At 33.8% G+C, this 8,059-nt stretch overlaps 1 pseudogene; it reads left to right on the forward strand.

Annotated features, from left to right (window-relative positions):
• Window positions 1-7,125: 7,125 nt before the first annotated feature.
• LOC134244319 (uncharacterized) lies at window positions 7,126-7,677 on the forward strand (annotated as a pseudogene).
• Window positions 7,678-8,059: the final 382 nt, after the last annotated feature.

Here is an 8,059-nt window from a genome sequence, read left to right on the forward strand (position 1 = left end):
AACCCATACAAGAAAAAGAAATACTCGATAATACGATTAATCAATTAAGAATAGTTAATTCCATTCATATTGCAATTCTTGATACTAGTATATCCGAGTGAACTTAAAATTAAAAACACAACAAAATGTATGTTTCATATTTGGCTTTTTTTTTATTGTCTATAGACAAAAAGGACCAATGAGCAACTAAACTGGATTTACTAAGTAATTAATCTGTCCCATTATCAATTTTCCCCATACGGCTATCACCTGCATATACTTAATTATCGTCTCACAAAGAGCTGTCTTTGCCTATAATCAATTTTTAAACCAAGAAGACTACTGACAGATGTTGATGTTTCTGGAATTCCACAAACCTGGTTTGAAGTCGGCATTTTATGAATTCTGCGGTCGTTATAATGACCCTGTAAGCAAACATAACCTTGTGTCGTATTTCAGCTGACATGTTTTATACATTTTGTTAAGACTGTTTTAAACTGCATTTGACTGCGTAATACCGGTATTCCGTATACTACCCGACCAATACATTGGGCTCACAGTATATGTGACCTAGGGATGCTCACTCCGCCTTGGCACCTAGCTGATCAGCTGATCCCACCTATGGAATCCCTAGACACCGTGTTTTATGCTGTGTTCACAGATTTGTATCGTTTAAAGAGATATTATTGCGAACCATCACTGTTCGTTATCTTAAGCATTTTCACTTTGGTTCTGTGCAATGTGATGATGTAGTACCGGCAGTATATGTGTCCTGCGTGTATAATCTGTCTAGGAACTTCAACAGCCGTTTTATTTCTGAAGATTTACACATCACATTGGCTAGTTCTTTGAGTTGATCTCTGTCAAAGGTACATATTGTAGTTTTTTTCACCTCATTTCCAATCAGTTTTTGAAATAATTCTTTTTCTGAGGAAACAACAGACTTAATAGTTTCTTCTAGGTCTCCATATTTCCAGATGAAAATGTTCTTCTTTTCTAGATGTTCTGAAAGGTTGATAAATCTTTCTTGATTACTGAGAAACTCTTTTATACTTTTGCCCACCCATTCATTAAAGTCCTGGGTATCACTAATTCCAGTTAACCTTATTTCTTTAATTTTTGCATCAGATGAAGCGCTTGGATTTGATGACCCTTTCTCTTCCCTTGCGGTTTTAGTATTGCATCTCTATCTAACAGTACTGTGCATGTTACGTTTAATTTTTGACAGAAATCACGAGTAACTTGGTTAAATGTATCGGAACTTAGAATGATTATCTGATGTCCCAGTATGTAATGAACGACGTCTTCCGAAAGATAGGAAGGCGTGAAACTTGTAATATATTCAAATATAGCTTCAATGAAAATTTTATCAGTTTTTCCCTCAACACAAAGAATTCTTGAGGAGAAGAGAATTTTTTTCAGTTCGTCGGTATCTGTTATTTTGTGAACTTTTTCAGTGGTAGCAAGTGAATGTACGCTGTGAACACTTTTACTATTGACGAGGTCCTTTCTTCTCACACATACATAAGTTAATTTTGCAGTAGTGGTATTAATAAAATATGGGCTATGGGTAACAATAATAAGTGTTTTATTTCTCTCCTCCAACAGAATTCGAAGAAGTTGTTCAATCATTTTGGGATGCATTCCTCGATCCGGTTCTTCGAAGCATAATGTCTTAAATTCTTTATGAGCCAAGAGCAGCGCAAGTTGTTGTGCTTCTATAATTCCTTCTGGTGTCTTTAAAAGAGGGACTCTTTTAACTTCTGGTGGGTCTTCATTTCTATGTTCGATAGTAATATCATTATTTTCCCCTCTACGGAATTTATATTTTAAAGGGCATATCATTTTAGTGAATAATTGTTCAGCCTGAGGACAGTCTACCTCTTCCTCGTTGTCTAGAAGTGTCTGTAAGATTTCTGCCTTAGCTACCGCCTCTTTGCAACTTTCTGATTCATGCGAAGATTTGTGATTGCTTCTACTCCATTGAATGGGATTTATTGATCGCATGGCTGTAGTAGAAACATATCGTTTCTCCACAGCTTCCAGAATATTTTCACATACATTTGTTTTTAAAGGTTTCCAGTTAGCAGTGTTTTCCTTTAAGTCTAATTTCTTTAGGTCTTCTACAACAAATTCTTCCTTCCATTCATTTCTATCCTTTAACATCCATAATTCATCCACTTCGCCAACGAAGTACTCGGTAAATTCCTTATCATATCTTATATCGTCATCTTTTACTCGATACCTGACGACTACCAAGGTTATTTTCTTGTTTCTTCTGAAGCAAACAGTTTTTTTCCAAAACATAAAGTCTTGTTCAAAACTTTTTTGAACAACAGAGAGAAGTGATTCCGGATCTGGGGATAAATCTAACTGTTGAATAACGGGTTCTTCATTAAATGTGTGAAGAATTTCTCCGTAAAAAGTACTAATATCAAACTCACATACTAGGTATGCCTCTTTATTTTCGTCATATGAACTTGTCACATGATTATTGATACGACGTGTCATACAGCGACGTATGAGTTCCAGTATACTTGTCTTTCCTGATGAATTTTGTCCAACTAGAATGTTTATTCCGGGTTGAAAAGTTAGAGCTTGATGATCTTTAAAGTGAACGTAGTTTTTAAAACACATCTGACGTAGCATCTGCAAAAATTACAATGACAGTCAAAAAATGATAATAAATAGGTGATGTCCAACAATGAAATATGCAATATCAACAGTTACTTCGAAACAATCTGCTTATCATCAAAAGAAATTGACTTGGGTTTTTGACTTTTTGTACTAACAATTTTAAAATAATTATGAATTATAAATCAAACTCGGAAAAAAAAATTTTTTAACAGCCACAGACTAAATGTTTTAACTATAAAAAATCAAATATTGTGAAAAGTGCACAAAATCACAATATCTGTCAATACAATGCAATACATTTTGCACACAAATATTGATTTTATATTCAGGTTTCAATAGGACCCTTTCAGAGGAAAAAATCGTTTTAAATGATCATGAAGTTTAAACTTCAAGGTGGTATGCTCAAGAGGCTCTTTAAAATTCTATATTATATGCATCACTGCATTTTCTATTTGTGTGATCTTTTTAATTATGTGTCTTTGCTTTTAGAAAAGATAATCAATAAATAGATTAATAAGTTTTCACCTCAGAATTATTACTACAAGTTCAATTGTAATTGTTTCTTGTTGATTTCCAATTAATTAAATTTTGCAAACTAATTGCAGTAATCAGACCATTGTTAAATCTAAATATTGTATAAAATCAATACACAATTCCCTACGATTATCAAATTACAGGTTGTTCAAATATACTCTAGAATATAACTTCCATTTGTAATATTTATCAAAATATTATATATGAAGTGTACTTACTCTTTCGATAAAGAGTATCCAGAATCAGATTAAGGCCCTCTTATTCGTAACTGTTTTATTTACGACACCTTGGTGATATATGATCATCCGATAAGCAAGCTATACCAGATGTAGCCATTGTTAATGATATCAAAAGACATGCATTTAACTTCTAAGGATCAACAATTGATACATTGTTAAACCAAACAAGAGACACGTGGATTATTTCCAAAAGGCTACTTTGCTGATTTGAATATTCTCAAAATGCGTGGTTCCTGAGTCAACATTATGCCGTGATTGAGGACAACTTTGCAAATATGAGTTGATATTTAAAGTTGATATTTTCAGAAATTTTCAGTTTCATTTTATGACATACATGTATATTGCTAGAGCTTTTGAGCCGAAATATAATTTGAGAAGCTTTTTTATGCCCCCGTAATCAATGATACGGGGCTATGTACGTTTTTCCTGTCCTTCTGTCTGTCATCCTGTCTGATTGTCTGCAAAAACTTTAACCTTGTCAATAATATTTGGGTTGGTGGGGTTATGACTTTCATACATGTAGTTCATAAGTGTACCTCTTGTGACAAGACCTTTATTGTACTACCAATATTGACCTCTATTGACCTTGGAGTTTGACCCACTTTTACGAAAAATAAAAAAAAAACAAGATATGTATTTGAAACACTGAAGCCCCCTTTGACATCTTGTGGTGAGGGTTGGAATTTTCTCAAATGCAAGTTAAACTTCAAGCTCAAGGTCAAAAGGTAAAATTTGTTGGTACCCAATGGAAAGTCATAAACATTACACCTGTGAAATATGAAAACTCTAGTACTAACAGTTCAAACGTTATGGTCAAAGTTAAAGTCTTTTAAGTGGGTCAAACTCTAAGGTCAAGGTCAAAAGGTCAAATTTGTTGGTACCCAAAGGAAGGTATTCTCATAAACATTACACTTGTGAAAAAAGAAAGCCCTAGTACTAACGGTTCAAACATTATGGTCAAGGTTAATGTTTGTTTTAAAAGTGGGCCAAACTCTAAGGTCAACGTCAAAAGATCAAACGTTTTTTATGCCCCCGTAAATGAAGATTCGGGGGTATATAGTTTTTGTCGTGTCCGTTCGTCTGTCTTTCTGTCTGTTTGTCCGCAAAAACTTTAACCTTGCCCATAACTTTTAATTTAGTTGAGCTATGACTTTTGAAAGTAATATGTGTATTACTTGTGACAAAACCTTCTTTGGATATCACCAAATTTGACCTTTTGCCCTTGGAATTTGACCCACTTTTACACAAAAAATTCAAACTTTTACTTTAGCCATAACTTTTGAAGGTAGATCATAGGATTTTCTTACTTACATTCGTATTCTTTTTTGGTCTTTTATTGGATACCAACACTTTTGACTTTTTGACATTGACCTTGGAGATTTCCGCACCTATACAAAACTTTAACCTTGGCCATAACTTTTGAACGGTGAGGGCTAGGGTTTTCATACTTCAAATATGTAATTCTTGTGAGAAGACCTTTGATTGAATTCCAAATTTGACCTTTGACCTTGACTTTGGAGTTTGACCTACTTTTAAAAATAAACCTTGACCATAACTTTTGAAGAGTTAGGGCTAGGGCTTTCATACTTCACATATTTAATCTTTGTGACAATACCTTTCATTTAATAACAAAAACGTTAACCTTTGACCTCGATCTTGGAGTTTAACCTACTTTTTACCCTAAGCCATAACTTTTGAACGGTAAGGGCCAGAGCTTTCATACTTCACATATGTAATCCTTGTGAGAAAACCTTTCTTGAAAACCAACAACTTTGAACCTTTGGCCTTGGACATTGACCTACCTTTCAAATACATATCCTTGGCCATAACTTTTGATCAGGTGGTACTAAGGCTTTCACATTTCACAATTGCATATCTTGTGAGAAAGTCCTACCTTGAGTACCAATATTTTTAAGAAGAATTAAATCGTCGCTTTGTTGCCAAATATCTTGTTTACCCAATGAATGTCTTGTCACATTGAATATTCACGTGAAGTACGAAAAACCCAGCACCAACTCAAAAGTTATGGCTACGGTTAAAATTCCGAAATTTTTTATTAAAAATGGGTCAGACTGTAAGGTCAAGGGCTTGTCACAGGGAATACACAAGTGAAATACGAAAGCCATAGCCCCACACACTCGAAAGAGATGGGCAAGGTTAAAGTTTTTACGGACAAACAGACAGACAGACGGACGGACAGGACAAAAACTACATACCCCCGAATCTTCGATACGGAGGCATAAAAAATCCACACTATAACCTGGCCATACTTTAGCTCAGTTGGTGCTAGGGCTTTCATACTTCACATGTATATTTATTGTGACAAGATCTTTCAATGGGTTTAGATATTTTTTTACCGTTTAACCCTTACATTAGAGTTTGAACCATTTTTAAAACATTTGTTTTTATAGCTCAGTTTAATTATATTTGTAACAAGCAAATTTACAGAAGTGTGGCCCCCACTGAATCCGTGTCTTTGTTGATGTGATGTCATTATTTATGCCATATTGTGTCACATATGAACGCCCTAACAAATGTCATTCGGACGTTATCACCAAATTTGATTTTTGTTTTGAATTCGTGAAGGTCAAGGTCAAGGGGTCAAAAATCATACCATGCTCGGAAATATCTAGTCACAGATAATGCACAGCTCAAATATGTAAGCCCTATCTCTTCTTAATCAGAAGTTATAAGAAAAATTAACATTTTTGAAAAGTAGGTTGAACTTCAAAATGAAAAATCATAGAGTATTTAGAAAGGTCTTGTAACAGGCAATAAATAGGATATGAAAGCCACATCTCTTCTCATGCAAGAGTAATGGTCAATTCAAAGTAATGTTTAATTTATTTAGAAGTAGGTCAAACTTCAAGGTCACGGGGTAAAAAAATCATAGTGTATTTAGAAAGGTCTTGTCACAGACATTAAAAATTTGAATATGAAAGCCTTATTTATATCTTCTCATTCAATAGATAATGACCGAGGCTTTTTTGTGACGGGCGGAGATAACGACAGACTGATAGACTGACAGACGAATAAGATTTAATGTCTCCTCACTTTCGCGAAAGCTGGGTACAAAAATGGAATCTAATAGGCTGTGAGTGGCAAATGTGTTTAGCACACATAGAAGATAGGTATCATGAAAGAAAGTGTATAACTCAACTTCCAGCAGAAATAACACAAAATTATATTTCCAAAAAATTAAAAAAACAAACAAACAAATATAGTACAATCAACCTGTAGCGAAATCTTTTAATTTTTCCCAATAGTCCGTTTTCCAATACCCAACTCCGGCGTTGGTTTTCTCTATTACATTATCCGCGATCACGTGACACCAGACATTCCCTCTTTGTTTACAAATGGCGAGTAGTTACTTTGCTTCGCTGAAGGTACCTGATTTGCAGAAATATTTATCATAGTGTGTTATCATTGCGACGAATTAACGGAGAAATAACTTGTTGAACTATGTGAAGCTGCCAAATCACTCAATTTACCGAATGACGCTGATTTTACATGTTATGTTGGTAAAACTACCGATGTCAGATCCATTGGTTGACAGCAACTTCACGTACAATTTCACAGAGATACCAACCAGTTTCACTTTATTTGACATATTTAATCATCTTTTACACAAAACATCAAATAATGATAAAAAAGTTACGGGATTACAAATCATGCGAAGATTTAGATTACAGGTTATTTATAGACAAACACTGTGTCAAGAGTATGACTTTCAATAAATGAACTGCCTCTCCTTAAATCAATCATATTGAAATACAGCTCAAACATTTCTGTGCCTTTTATAAATTGGGGAATAAAAAATTGAGAAAGTGGCTCGTGAGCTTTACACAAGGGCAAGTAGGTGTTCTCGCAAGAGGCCCGCCGTGTGTGTTGAGAAAAAGGGTCTATATGTAATGAGTGATTATACCCATTTATTGGTTGTAAAGTAGATGGAATTCTTTCTTGTCGGTGTCTTAGCAAGAAAATTTTTGAGATAAAATGTCCCTTTTCATCAAAACATGATTATGCATCCCGAAGAGGTTGCTGTTCGGTTCTTGATAAAATGTCTTTTGTTACCGAGAAATCGGAAAATTATCACCAGATGCAAGGTCAGATGGGTCTTTTTGGTATTCCACATTGTGATCTTGTCATTATACAGAAAAAGGTATCCATGTTTCACAACTTCAATTTAATGAAACATTTTTCAGAGATATGATAATGACAATGAATGGGGTTTTTTTATCATTATTTATTTCAACAGTTGTTGACAGATGTATCAAATACGGAATGAGAATTAAAATGTACTGAACAATTTTTCACAGTTCCAGTAAAATAAGCACAAGTATTATTATAAATATCTTGACCGTAATTTTAAAAAGTATAACAAGGATCAAGATCACTTCCACAGCATATTATGATATCATCGATATGCCCTTCAAATAATTTTATATACAGTTATCATTGAAAAAAAAATCGACACAAATTTTATAATTTTTTCCATTCCTTATACTCAATGTGCATATGCCGTGTTATTAGTAAGAACAAATAAAACACTATTTATTATGTTTATTCTTAAGACTATTATGATCATCTACATGTAATTGAGACATGTCGATGACACTGTGATTTGTTGTAGAAATATAAAAATACATTATAAGTTTTAATAACTTTAC

Source organism: Saccostrea cucullata, unplaced genomic scaffold, assembly GCF_032062105.1.
Source record: "Saccostrea cucullata isolate Sc308-1 unplaced genomic scaffold, CSIRO_AGI_Scuc_v1 ctg330, whole genome shotgun sequence".
NCBI classification, from domain to species: domain Eukaryota; kingdom Metazoa; phylum Mollusca; class Bivalvia; order Ostreida; family Ostreidae; genus Saccostrea; species Saccostrea cuccullata.